Source organism: Triturus cristatus, chromosome 11 (assembly GCF_964204655.1).
Source record: "Triturus cristatus chromosome 11, aTriCri1.1, whole genome shotgun sequence".
Taxonomy (NCBI): domain Eukaryota; kingdom Metazoa; phylum Chordata; class Amphibia; order Caudata; family Salamandridae; genus Triturus; species Triturus cristatus.
Genome location: NC_140594.1, coordinates 465,566,284 through 465,581,493, shown reverse-complemented (window position 1 = coordinate 465,581,493; position 15,210 = coordinate 465,566,284).

Sequence of the window (15,210 nt, the reverse complement as noted above, 5' to 3'; positions counted from 1 at the left end):
AGAAATACATTAAATGCATTTTCCTTCTTCACTGCAACACCGGAGGTCGCAATGACATTAGTAGTCACGAATACAAATTAAAAAGTGTAAAAAATATATCTAGACATATTTTACACCAAGTTTCAGTCCAGCTGTTTAGTAAGATATTGGTTTAACTTTATTTTAACTACATATTTAAAAGAAAAACAACAGTTTCAAAAAGCAACTTTCAACATTTGAACACACAAACACAAAATGACTTTAAAAATATCATTCAAACTATCCATTGATGCCCAAACTCATGGGCGCAACAGTAGGGAAAGTGCTGGATAGCGGAGGGGTAAAAATTACTATTCTAACTCCAGTGAGTGCAACAGTAGGGAAAGTGCTGGATGGCAGAGAGGTAAAAATGACTATTCCCACTCCATTGAGTGCAACTGTAGGGATAGAGTTGGCTAGCGCAGGGGTAAACATTACTAAACCAACTCCAGTTAGTGTAACAGTAGGGAAAGTGTTGGATAGTGGAGGAGTAAAATTTACTATTCCCACTCCAGAGAGAGCAACAGTAAGGAAAGTGTTGGATAGCGGAGGGCCAAAAATTACTATTCCCACTCCAAATAGTGCAACAGTAGAGAAATGTTGGATAACAGAGGGGTAAAAATTTGTATTCCCACTCCACTGAATTCAACAGTAGGATATGTGTTGGGTACCGGAGGGGCAAACAAATGTATTCCCACTCCAGTAAGTGCAACAGTAGGGAAAGTGTTGGATAGAGGAGGGATAAAAATTACTATTCCCACTCCAATGAGTGCAAGAGTAGGGAAAGTGTTGGATAGCAGAGGGGTAACAATTACTATTTCCACTCCAGTGAGTGCACCAGTAGGGAAATTGTATGATAGCAGAGGGGCAAAACTTACTATTCACACTCCAGTAAGAGCAATAGTAGGGAAAGTGTTGGCTAGCGGAGGGGTAAAAATTACTAGTCCCACTCCACTGAGTGCAACAGTAGGAAAAGTGCTGGATAGCAGAGGGATAAAAATTACTATTCCCACTCCAGTGAATTACAACAGTAGTAAAAGTGTTGGATAGCGGAGGAAAAAAAATAACATTGACACTCAAACTCTTAGAAAAAAATGATATACATCAAAACTTAAAAAATATTAATAACAAATAAACAAAATTAAAAAGAATAAACATTAAACATTTAAAAATAACACAATATAATACTAATTACATATAACAAAAACCTACCAATATTATATAAAATAAAATCATAAATACATTTACAAAAAATAATTAAACTAGAAACTATTTACAAACAAAAAAATTAATTAAAACTTAAATGTATTTTTTTTCCTACCCTATATCACCACAGCAATAACTAAACACTTTAACATTTTTAATTAAATGTATTTACATAATTAACAACATTTTGAATGAATTAAACAATAATATTAATAAAAAAACTAATAAGGATTAATTGACTACACACACTTTAACACTATACTATCCACAACACACATCTAAATTAAACTATAAAATAATAAAATACATTTAAAACGTATTTTAAAATTAAAAACTATTACTATAAACAACTAATAATTAAATCATACAATTGTATCTAATACCCCCTGTTACCCTTTTAAAAGTAAAAACAACACACACAAAAATAAAAATGATAACATCACTGATCACATCTCAAATGACATAACTGATGTCATCACTGATGACATCATCCACGTTATCATCTGATGCACCTCCTCACATACTAATGAGACCTTTCATACACCCACTCTAAAATACAGACTACCAATATCAACACCATAGACACCCCAATAACAGTTAGTACATACCTGCTTGGTGATTCACACATCTATACACACATCCACCCACTAACCCAGACAGTCACTCATACATGCAGTCATTCATCTATACAGCCACTGATATATCCACTTATACACCCACATAAACATTCACACACTGTCACTCACCCAAAGAGTTACTCAAAAACCCAGTCAGTCACCCAAATAATTAATAATACTGCCATTTACTCACCTATACAGTTATACACAAGCCACATTACTTATTCATACAGATACATGCTGTCTTCAACAATTACTGACATAAGCACACATTTATCCATGTAGCCACTGTCACAATCACTCACTGTCACATATACTCACTTATATTCTCCAACACTCAAAAATACTGCTTTTCACATATGTAATTACTTACATATATACCACTAACATATCCATTCACCACCACAGCTATACATACACTCACTCACCCATACACTCTCTAACACACATACTCATAAACGCATGCACCCAGTGAATTACCCATTCACACATCTATGCACGGAGTCACACACCCCCACCCACCCACACAGACACTCAGGCACCCATACAGATACTCAGACAACCAATGAATAAACCATATAGATACTCATTTAGCTACTCACCTACCCATTCAGCCGCTTACACACCAACTGACAGACTGTTACAGACATTTTCACAGTTTACTCACTAGCCCATGTATTCAGTAAGACAAGTTTAATCACTCACTTATACACTCAGTCACGCATCTACTAAATCATCTATTCAGACACTCATGCACCCACTCATACTTCAATACACCTCGAAATTTATATATATAAAACATATTTAAACTTTACAGAAACACACAGTCACCGGATGATGTCATCAATGATGTCATTTGAGATGTCCTCAGTGATGTCACTGAGCATGTCATGAGTGATGTAATATGTGACGTCATCAGCAGTGCGTTGCGGGGGTGTGAGTTATAGTTAGCTCTACTAACTATAACAGCTGAATTTCTCTGGTTTTATACGAGTTAAATGTCCAACTAACTATAACATCCCTGAAACCTATGTTTTTTTCAGTGAATTTCTAAGGTATTTTTAATGCGAATTTCTAACTATAATGCCCTTAAAACCTATGTTTTTTTCAGTGAATATATATATATATATTATCTACTGGCGGTCGCCAGTAGATAGTTATAGTTAGGACCGAGTTTCCATAGGAAATCTCAAAATTCTATTTTGAATAACTTTGGTGCCGATTGGCGAATCCTCGTGAAATTTACAAAACTAATGGGGCGCTCCGTTCAGCTCCTACCCTGAAAGTCTCGGGGTGATTCGTCAAGCGGGGGCAGAGAAAAATGGGGGGTCCCAAAACACGTTTTCCCCATGGATTTTTCCATAGGGACTTTAGTCGCAGCTACAGCCCGAACGGCTGAACAGAATTATGTGAAATTTGGCAGAGAGGTAGCCATAAGGTCCATGAAGTGCCTTTTGCAGGTTTGATGTAAATCTGTTCAGTATTTCCAGAGAAAATAGCATTTATATCAATATATATATCTGTACGCGCGCAGCGTGCGCGCTGGGTGCGCGCACTCGGCCGTGCGCGAGCGCACTTCTGATTGGTTGAAAAACATTAAAATCGGTGGAAATCAGGAAGCGGCGGCCGCCATTTTGTCTCTCGCATTTTGAGGGGGTGAAAAACAAAGGCCTCTGGCAGGGAAGCGGCGGCTGGAGGCGTCGCTGTGGTTCATCATCAGAGCTGCCAGAACTGCGGGGAGACAGGCAACAGGAGCCGCGCAGGGGCATGTCTAGCGCGGAGAAGCCTAGCGCTGCCAGCACGGCCCGCTGAGAAGTCCGAGACGTGAAGGAGGGACTGGCGTGCGACACCTCAGCTACTGGGCGGGAGCTGACCTGGCCCGGGTAGTGCCATGTCCCGCCGCCCGTACTGTCCGCGGCACGCCTGTCACCCGTGGGCACCATGGAGCGGACACTTTCCCCCCTGGCAGCGAAGAGCGGCGGTAGCAGCTCCTCGTCCTCGCCTAGCCTGTCAGCCTCCTCCTCGGGCTCCGAGACTCTCTCCGAGGGCGGCGTGAAGCACCCGTCTGTGTCGGACTGCAGCGCAGGCTCGTCGGAATCTGAGGGGCAGAGGACCGTCCGGGAAGAGGACCAGAGCCGGGGCAGGGTCTGCGGGGACCTTCGGAGTCTGGTAACGGCACTGGAGAGCCGCCTGACCGCAAGGGAGGGCCCCCGGGATGCAGACCCGGCCGGGCAAGAGAAGCAAGAGGAGGTGAGGGCACCCGCGAGCGTATTCACTTCACAGGATGGTCTCTGTGTTACTGTGCTTATAACGGTATATCATTATGGGCTGCATGAGCTAAATTATGTGATTGGTGCATACGTCACATGTTGTCAAAGTTCTTACGAGAATCCAGAGCGCACAGAGTTCGGGTCCTACCTGGATTTCCCATTGCCCTGCCGTGCAGTTTTAAGTTGTAGGAGGATATGGTCAACAAGTGGCCTGTAGCACAATCTGAGTGCTTACCGTCCTAATAGTGCATTGTTGGCCCACTGTGTCTCCTGGGCGTGTGGTAGTTTGTTTCTGCAGGAATCTTGGTCTTGTGGGTTTGCTGTGCACTTGGCCGTCTATGGCTGCCTGGAGCGCGGCCCTGTGTGGATGCTGGTCTCATGACTTTTTAAGGGTGCTTGAAACTCACTGATGCCTGGCCTTGTAGTCATCTCTTGCTGCTTGCCATGGCATGGCTACCAAAAAGTTAGCCACGCTTGTACAGCAGGCCACTTGATCCTGTGCGACTGCCCTTCTGTGATGCTGTGAAGAGTTTTTCTTTCCCAGTGAGTGATTCCTAAGTGGTTCCGTGCAGTACAATCTTGATGCGGACCCAGTGATGGAAGATTGTTAGGTGCCTAGTGAATTAAATACGACTATTGACTACAGCAGATATATGTCTATATCTTTCAGTACCTTCACAGTCCTATCTGAAGTGAACGTACACACTATGTTTAGGTCTCAATATGATTTGTAAACCTGGACTTTTTAGTACATGCATTGTTGATCGCCATATGGGTGTCTTCCTGCAAAGGGCAGGTTGGACCGAATATTGTTGTTCTATGGGCTTATAAGTATGTATGTGTGTGTGTGTGTATGTGTGTGTATATGTATGTGTGTATATATATATATATATATATTCACTGAAAAAACCATGGGTTTCACACACGTTATAGTTAGGAATTAGCATTTAAAAAACCTTGCAAATTCACTTAAAAAACCATAGGTTTCACACATGTTATAGTTAGCTGGACATTTCACTCGTAAAAAACCTATGAAATTCCCCCGTTATAGTTACTGTAGGCAACTATAACTCACGCGACCGCAATCCTCTGCTGATGACATCAGATATTACATCACTGATGACATATGTGTCTTTATGAAAAATAAATATTTGTAATATATGTATAGCTAAAGATTAATGGAAGAAGACATGGGTAAATAAGTGTCTAAATACAGTGATGTAATATCTGACGTCATCAGCAGAGGATTGCGGTCGCGTGAGTTATAGTTGCCTACAGTAACTATAACGGGGGAATTTCATAGGTTTTTTACGAGTGAAATGTCCAGCTAACTATAACATGTGTGAAACCTATGGTTTTTTAAGTGAATATATATATATATATATATATATATATATATATATATATATATATATAACTTACTGCCCCGCAATGCACTGCTGATGATGTCACATATTACATCACTAATGACATGGTCAGTGACATCACTGATGACATCTCAAATGACATCACTGATGACACCACTGATGGCATCATCCACTTAATCTCTGATGCACCTACTCACACCCTAATATAACCTTTCATGCCCCCACTCTAAAATACAGACTACCATTCTCGAAACCATAGACACACCAATACCAGTTAGTATATACCCACTCACTGATTCAATACCCACTCACTGATTCATAGGTCTACACACACATCCACTCACTCACCCATACAGTCACTCATACATGCAGTCACTCATCAATACAGCCACTAATATATGCACTCCTACACCCATACAGACACTCACACATCCCCACTCACCCATAGAGTTACTCACACACCTAGTGAGCCAACCATAGAGTCAATCACAATGCCATTTAATCACCTATACAGTTATACACTCACCACCTCACTTATTCACAGATACTAACACATACTTTCTCTTTTATACAATCACTGACACAAGCTAACACTCATCCATACATCCACTTTCACAATCACTCACTTTCACATACAATCACTTATATACTCCAACACTCACATATACTGCCGTTCACATATGCAGTTACTCACACATATACCACTGATACATCCATTCACTCACCAACACAGCCATATGTACACTCACTCACCCATACAGCCCCTCACAGATGTACTCATGAAGCCATACACCCAGTGAATCACCCACTCACACATCCATGCAGGTAGTCACACAACACACAGACACTCAGGCACCCATACAGGTACTCAGACAACCAATCAATAACCCATATAGACACTCATGTACCTATTCACCAACCTATGCAGCCACTTACACACAAACTGGGAGACTGATACAGACATTCACACAGATTAGTTACTCACCCATATATTCACCCAGACACCTATAATTACTCACTAAACAGTCAGTCACACACTGACTGCATGATATTATATATATATCACATTCTTAAACTTTTTAGAAACACTCACAGTCACTGGAGGATGTCATCAGTGAAATCATCAGTGATGTCATTTGAGATGCCATGTCATGAGTGATGTAATATCTGATGTCATCAGCAGTGCATTGCAGGGCGTGAGTTATAGTTAGCTCAGCTAACTATAACTTCTGAATTTCCTTGTTTTTATACGAGTGAAATGTCAGACTTTATAACGTCCCTGACACCTGTGCTTTTTTCCGTGAATATCTAAGGTTTTTTAAATGCTAATTTCTAACTATAACGTCCCTGAAATCTGTGTTTTTTTCAGTGAGTTTTATATATATGTATTCAATCTCCTCTCACTCTTACAAGGAAGGAATCAGCATTCAGGGTGTAGTTTGGATCGACGCGTTTTGGCTCATCCGAACCTTGATAGCGATACAAGACGTCATTGCAGCTTCCTTATTTAAATGTACATATGCCTCCAGTTGCCAACATTAACAAAGGACTACATATTACTTTAATCCAAAAAGCTGGTAGTCATATTGGCCTGGTCACAATGTGAAAATTCAGAAATTGATACAATAAAGAAAAGAAAACAAGTGTTAATTAGCACACAATGTAATTTCAGCAAATCTTTCCCCGTGACCGCCATACCTGTATGTTCGTCAATGTGACTTGATCACAATAAACATACTTAGGATTGCAAATATCAACATAAATAATGGACTAAATATTACTTTAAAGTGAAAGGCTATCGGTCATATTGATCTGGGCACGTTGTGTATTATAATGGTTCTTACACAAAAGAAAAGAAAAAAAGAGGTGTTAATATACACACACTATTCCTAAATAAAGTTCGAGCGATTATAGTTCCATTCCATTCACAGCTCATTTGAGATGTCATGAGTGATGTCACTGACCATGTCATGAATGATTTAATGATGTAATGTCTTAGGTCATAAGCAGTGCATTGTGGGGGTGTAAGTTATAGTAAGCTCAGGTAACTATAACTGCTGAAATTCACCGGTTTTGAACGAGTGAAATCGGAGTCTAACTATAAAGTCCCTGTAATGTTTGTTTTTTCCAGGCAATTTCAGGTTTATTTTAATGTTAAGTAAGATGCCTATCACAATGGATGGTGGGGGGTTAGAAGCAGGGCCTGGCCTGGGATTGTGCTGTCCCCACCCAAGCTTGCTGCTCCTGCCTTCCCACCTCTTTGCCATCCATTGTCCAAGTCCATGCTCCTGCTCCCTCATTACAGTCCTCTGTGGCCCTTGTTCTGTAACTGGCCTTCCCGCCTTCTCTGAATGGTTAGATTGCTGCCCCATCTACCTCCTCCCTATCCTCAGTTGTTTGAATCCATGCACTAGCCTCCTCCCTCCTGCCATGCATGGTCTGATGTGCTGCTACTCTCCTCCATTTAGCATGATGTCCTAGTCCACTCCTCTTGCCGTCCATTGTTCAATTATATGCCCCATCATTGTCCTCCTGCTTAGCCTCTGTGCTTAGATTGCTGCCCCTACTCTCCTTCCCCTGCCCTCCGATGTCTGTGTGCATGCCCCTGTGCCATCCTTTTTGCCCACCATGATTCATGGACCTGCCCCTCCGATCTACTCTGAGTGTTCTTTTGAGCTGCCACTCCCCTTCCACCTGCCTAGCATTGTCAGATGACTTTAACCTGTCCCTGCCACCCTGCCCGTTCATGTTCCATGCCCCTATCCTTTTCCTCCTGTCCTCCATGGTCCATTTTACTGCCACACCCCTCTGCCCTCCTTGGTCTGTTGTGCTGCAACTGCTCCTCCTGCATGCCCTGTGTGGTTTGTTGTGGGGCCGCTTCCCCTGAACTCTCTTGTCTGTGCCCAGCTCCTACCCCTCTCTTCTATCCTCCATGGTACTTTGTTCATGCCCCGGCCCCCTCCTTCTTGCCCATCATGGCCATTGTGCTTCCATTAACCCTCCCCCTTGCCATGCAATGGTCTTCTGTGCTGCCACAGCCCCTCCCACCTTCCCTGTGTGGTCATCTAGCTGCCCCTGACCCCCTCCCACCTTCCCTCCATGGTCTGTGTGTATGTCATTATAGTCTCACTGTTGCTCTCCATGGTGTGTCTTGCTTCTAGTGCCCATCCTGCCTGACCTCCATGGTCAGCTTGCTGCTCCTGCCCTCTGTTTTCCATGTGCAGACCCCTATTCCCTCCCTCCTGGCTTGTCTGTTCCATTGTAATGCCCCTGATCCCTCCCTCCTGCCCTTTATGGTCCTTTATGCTGCAGTTTTCTCTGTTGTCCATGAGCATGGATTGTTGTGCTGCACTCCCATCCCACATGCCCTGTGTGGTGTATTGTGCTGCTGCAAAGCCTAATGCCTGCCCTGTAAGGTCAGTTTGGTGCACCTGTCCATGTCCCTCCTGTCATCTGTTATCCGAGTCCATGTCCCTACACCAATTCCTCCTGCCTTCCATGATCCAATGTACCATACTTGCTAACATTTTGAACTTGGAAAAAAAACGGAGGTATTGATTTTCCCCATTGACTTACATTGAAAAAGAGGAGATTGTAGACAGGAGACAGATTAAATAAAGCCCATTTGTGCTTAAAAACATTGGGCATTTCCTGGCTGAATCGGTTCTTTTGGCATGTATGGTTGTACTACCACTGCCTCTTCCTTCTGCCCACAATGGTCTATTATATTGTTACAGCCTATCTTGCCTGTCCTGCATTGATGGTTTGTTGCCCCTGCGACAAAGCACTTTTAAATTATTTGTTATCTTTATGTTTTTTATCCAGTTGACCACTTGATTAAATGTTGCACTTAGGGGAGAGCATGTGGGGTTACATCAAGAGCTGCAGACTTTGCAACTGGGGAACCAGGTTGGAGTTTCTGCTTCAGCTCGACATTCTGTGATTCTGGTCAAATCACTTAATCACCCCATGTCTACAACCAAAATGAATTTGTCCTTGTGTGATGTAACTAATGCTCATGTAAAGCACTCCAATACCTGACCACTCTGCACTATATAAAATGGCAAAAAAACAAAATAAAAACGTGTTTTGCACACTTCTGTCATTGGGCTGTATGTGGGCTACATCTGGGTGATATTTGTGCAATATTTGGGCTCTTTTGTCTCTGGTGGCCATCTTGGGAGCTTTATTTGTTATGAAGTTTCCTAATTTCCTCATTTACTGCAGTCTCCTCAGTTTTTTATTTTGATTCCATCAGGAAGGCATTCAGATGCCATACATTCTGAATGTTAGCACTCTAGTTGCTCATTAGATCACTGTAATAAAGCTACTGCTCACCAGGGAAGTCTGCTGCTGGTATTGAAAGTGTATGTTTCAGTCTGCATGTCAGAATTTTTTTAAGAAATAGAAGAGGATTTGAGAAGTCACTCAAAATGTGCCCTAATTTTGCTTTCTTCAGCACTAATCATATTTTCTATGGCAAAATGAACCCCCCTCATTTTGCTCCTTTTTAAATTAAATGTTCTAAGTTTTACCACTTTATTCCAATCAAGATGGCTTCAGGTGTGCCATACTTTTGTCATAAGTAAGACTGTTAGCACTCTAGTTGTTCTTTAGAACACAAAGGAATCAACTGACAGTCTCTGCCCTTGTTGGATGTACATGTTTTACTGAGAATGTCAGACTTCATTCTCACATGACTGAGAAAGATAATGTGAATTTACAGAAAATATGCTCTCATTTTAGCTTCTAGATCACCTTCCAAACCTCTATGGGAAAAGTATGAGAAAATAGTTTTCTCTCAAACATGATTCATGATATCCCAGCAGAAGGCTTTTTCAGAGAGTAAAATTACCTTAGAACACACCACAATTCCTAAAATTAGTATGGTACAATCAACAAATGATTTATAATGTAACTAAAGTCTTATCACCCTTTATACGTTCTCCTTTTGGTGACCCTCAAAACCTTCCATTCACTACAATGCATTTTAATGGGGTGCTATCATGTGTAGTGGTCCCAAGATGGCTACCAACACTTCTTGGATGAAGTGCTGACAGCCTATCAGATCTCACAATGAGATGTGTGGTTAGGCTCCGCCCAGATATATACATTTATTTTTCCTTTAATATAAAAAAAAAACAATGGATTTACACCATTTATAAAAAGGGTGCTTTCTGAAACAAGAGCTACCTTTTTGCTAAATTTGGTGTAATTCCTTTCAGCAGGTCAGCTCCTGTCCTGAAAGCTTAAGGGTGATTTGTGATTCGTCTAGTGGGGGCTGAGAAACAAGGGGAGGCCCAAAACGCATTTTCACCATGTTAATTTCCATAGGAACTTTCGACACAGCCCTAACTGCTGAACAGAATTACACCAAATTTGTCAAAAAGGTAGCTCTTGGTTCAGAAAGTACTCTTTTTAAATGGTGTAAATCCATTCAGTAGTTGCTGAGAAATTCAAGAAATAATAATGATGATATCTGAGCTATCTGAGCACCGAGGAGGGTTTGCACAAGCTCAATTCTGATTGGCTGCCAACACTCCAAACCAAAATGTGTTGGCAGCTATCTTGAAAACAGTTAAAAAACATAAAAAAACAATAAAAGGGGGTGGGGTAGAAACCCCCTAGGCCTGCTGAGGGGGGTCCCACAAGGACCCACAGGGCCAAAAAATGCATGTTTTTAAAATAATTTCAGCCGAATTCGCACTGGGTGCGCTTGTCAAATTATGTTGCGGGCCCGTGGGGGCCCCCCACAGCCCTGGGGGCCACCATCTTCCCGGGGCTTCATTGATGATGTGCAGGGGGCACACGGCACTCTGAAGCCCCGGGGACTGCCACCTCCCCGGGGCTTTATTGAAATTAGGTTGGGGGGCCTCGTGGGCCCCCAGAGCCCTGGGGATTGCCACCTCCCCGGGGCTGAGATAAATAATGAATGTGGAGGGGTTTGAGCTCCCAACACTGATCAGGGGACCACCACCTCCCCAGGGCATTGAATATTTAAGTATGGGGGTCCGTTGCGGACTCTGGGGACCACTACCTCCCCGGGGCTATTTACTTGTTGGAGGGGGCTGCGCGGCCCCCCTCTTGGAGCCCTTTTTGGCCGGGGACCGACGCCCCCAGGGCCAGCTACTGCAATGTCTCGGGGTGCCCACCCCAGGGACATTGCTGTTCCCTATGGCAGGGTGGGAGCACGACTCCTGCCCTGTATTAGCAAACTCTGCTTTGGTTTTTGGATGCGAGAGCAGGAAACCTTCTCTTGCTTCCAAAAACCAAAGCAGATTGCTTTTGGGCAGGGGGAGTTGCATGTCAGCAGCTCCCCTTGTTCATAAGTAATGCCGGCTCCTGCAGGAGGCAGGGAGCCAGCAGGACAGTGAGGGCATTAGGGCTCCCCCACAGTTCCCAACTTGAGGGCCGACCCCAAGGGGATCGGGTCCCCAGGGCCAGAACTTGCCCGGGGGGAGGACACGCGTCCCCCTTCTTTTTAATTAATTATTATTTTTATTTTTTTCAAAAAAGGAAGGCTGGCCCAGGGGGATGGGGTCCCTGGGGCCATAATTGGCCTAAGGAGGGGGGCCACGCAGCCCCCCTCCCATACTATGTTATTATTTAAAGAAATAAAAACGAGGCAATGCCCCGGGGCCATTATAGGCCTCAGGAGGGGGGCAATGCGGCCTCCCTCCAAAATAAAAATATTAAAAAGTGCTAGCCAGGCCCAGGGGGACAGGGTCCCCGGGACTAATAGTGGCCCAGGGAAGGGAGGCCATTCAATAATGCTATAATATGTAGCGTCATCAGCAGTGCATTGCGGGGCGCGAGTTATAGTTAGCTGAACTAACTATAATAGCCGAATTTCTCTGGTTTTGTACGAGTGAAATGTCCAACTAATTATAACGTCCCTGAAACCTGTTTTGTTTCAGTGAATTTCTAAGGTTTTTTAAATGCTAATTTCTAACTATAACGTCCCTGAAACCAATGATTTCTTCAGTGAAAAAAAAAATATATATATAAATATGTATAATTTTTTAAAACACCGCCATTTTAACTTTGTTTAGTTTGTAAAACTACCTTATTTAGCTCCTGCCTCCTCCTGACTACTATTGCTCCTTCATGTCAAAATGCTTCGAGTTTGGATTGTGGTCCTTAGCTTTATCTATTGGGCTAAAGAACTTGCTAAGAAGGGAGGTGTTGATAGGGACCTGGGTTTGCCAAATGTGCATATTACTTGGTTTGGCCAGAGAGGGTTAAGAGTTAATCAGTTGCTGCTTTGGTTAAATCCATTGTGAATTCCCGTGCTCCTCACCTCATGATTGTGCACTTTAGTGGCAACGGCCTAGGCACATTGACAGGGGTAGGGGTGGAAATCCTAATGAAAGATACCTTTGCAGAACTGATGTTGCTTTTCCCTTACACTGTCTTGATGTACTCTAATATATGCCAAAGACAGAAATGGGCGTGGTCAAATCAATTCTGTACACAGATTGACAAAGCCAGGAAACATGTTAAAAAAAATGTTTCTGCATTCCTCAGAGACCATCGTAGGGGATGTATCTATAACAACAATCTGCGTTTTGGCATGCATGGAATTTATAGAAATGATGGAGTACACTTTACAGATAAAGGTAACAGAGTGTTTCTAAGTAACCTGATACTCTGCATCCGGTCTTATGTGTAGCAGCCACATACAGACAACCAACACAACGGCTCTTGTCAGAGCCATCATAGCCATTGGAATATTGTGAAGTTTTTTTAAAGGTTTTTTTCCTTAGTTTTTGGGGATCTTTGCGGTCATGTCGCATTCCCCATGGACACGTCACGAAAACAGAAGAGAAAAGCAGACAAATAATGACCTCCAACACACCCAAAAAGAATATGCAAAAATATTGATTCTGGACATTGGCCTGCATACATTACTATATACATACTTCTTTCAATGCACGTTTAAACTCAAATTTTTGCTCTATGGTTCTTTAAAATCCACCTTACAGAACAATTTTCCATTTTCGCGGTTATTCGGGATTTCACAATGACGTCATTGACCACGAAGATCGCGCCTTTCCCACAAAGTGAAAACAGATATATTTACACACATTAGGGTATTCTACACACTAGAGGTTTATTACTGAACACTTAAATCTCATGTTTTTCTACTGTATTTCTAGAACAACTATCTCTAAAGACTATTTTCCATTTTTGCGGTGACTTCAGATATCATGAGGAAATCGGTAATCGCGATCCCTGCGGCTATGTCGCGAATGCAGAAAGCAAAAGCAGGATTTCAATAACAACCACATTAAAAAATTATGACTTTATAATTAATTCTAACCATCACAGTAGATAACTCACTATATATATAACTCTATAAAAACATGTATCAGAATCTCAAAATAATATAATGTGTATTAATGATTCACTGATATGTTTTTTTAAATATTTTCACCAGTATTTGCAATGACGGTACACGGGGTGGGCGTGCTGGAGGTCACGAGGATATCCCGAATATTGCACGCAATTAAATAATTTATTTTGGACACATAACTTGTGTCACTAACATCTCCAATTCTCAACTGTGGGGTCGGAGTATCTCCAACCTGACCACTTATGTGGGCTTTCACAAAGAATTTCAGCACCTGCAACTGTTCCCAATAGATACAATGGCGGCCAGAACTGTTTATTCAGGTTGCAACCAGCCAATCAGAGCATTCCTGTTGGCACTTGCATTCGCCATTCATTGCTAAACCACAGCAAAATATCCACGTCCACAGATATCAATATAGTTTTAAACCTAAAGTTCATCAACATATTTTACAGCATGCTAGAGTCATAAAAAAAAAAGATCAAACTTATCCAGTGGCTAAGGACTTTGAAGTAATGCATGCAAACAGATTGGAGGATCTTAGATACTTTGTATTAGATCAGGTGTCAAATAGATTGAGGGGTGGAAATAGGGAGAAATGTCTGAGACAACTTGAATCTAGATATAACTTGAGGTTAAATTCCAAGATGCCCAGTGGCCTGAATATAGAGGAAGATCTTCATGCCCACCTATGAATTATGTCATTTAGTGTGTAGTAAATAAAATTAATTCAGCCAGCCAGTTTATGTATTACAGATTTTGTTATTATTGGTTTTTTTTCACTAGTATTAATGTAGTACTTTTAAGTTGATAAGCCACCTTTTAATTAACATATACAGGGGTGCATGAAGAAAGATTGTGCAAGTGGATATATCTGCATTGTTGTCTATAAAAATTATTTGTTGGATCAGCTTGACGTAATGGACATCAGGGATAATGACTAATTTGTAGGGCACTTGCCCCAAATTGTGGAAAATCTCTATGCTTGCTGTCCCTGAACAAACCCAAAAAATATTTATTGTAAATCATTGAGGATAGGGAGAACATTAAATATTTATATAATTTTGCAAATATTGATAATAATTTTAATTAAGGAGAGTTTCAACCCCTTTAAATGTTTTTTCTTTGTTGATAAAGGTTTTATGTCCAAATTTGCACATCCTGGTCTATGAAGATAAAAACAGAAACAATAGACAAGATGGCACTTTCTTGCATTTTGCACTTTATAATTGGGTATTGTTACCTAATTTTGGACTGCCAGTTAATATGGTTGGTTTATACGGTGGATAGAGATCATGCAACTTAAAAGTTTAATTAGGTGGGTAAAATTGCACAATGTCACTTTCAAAATGTATTATGTGCTCTCACTTCAATTTTTT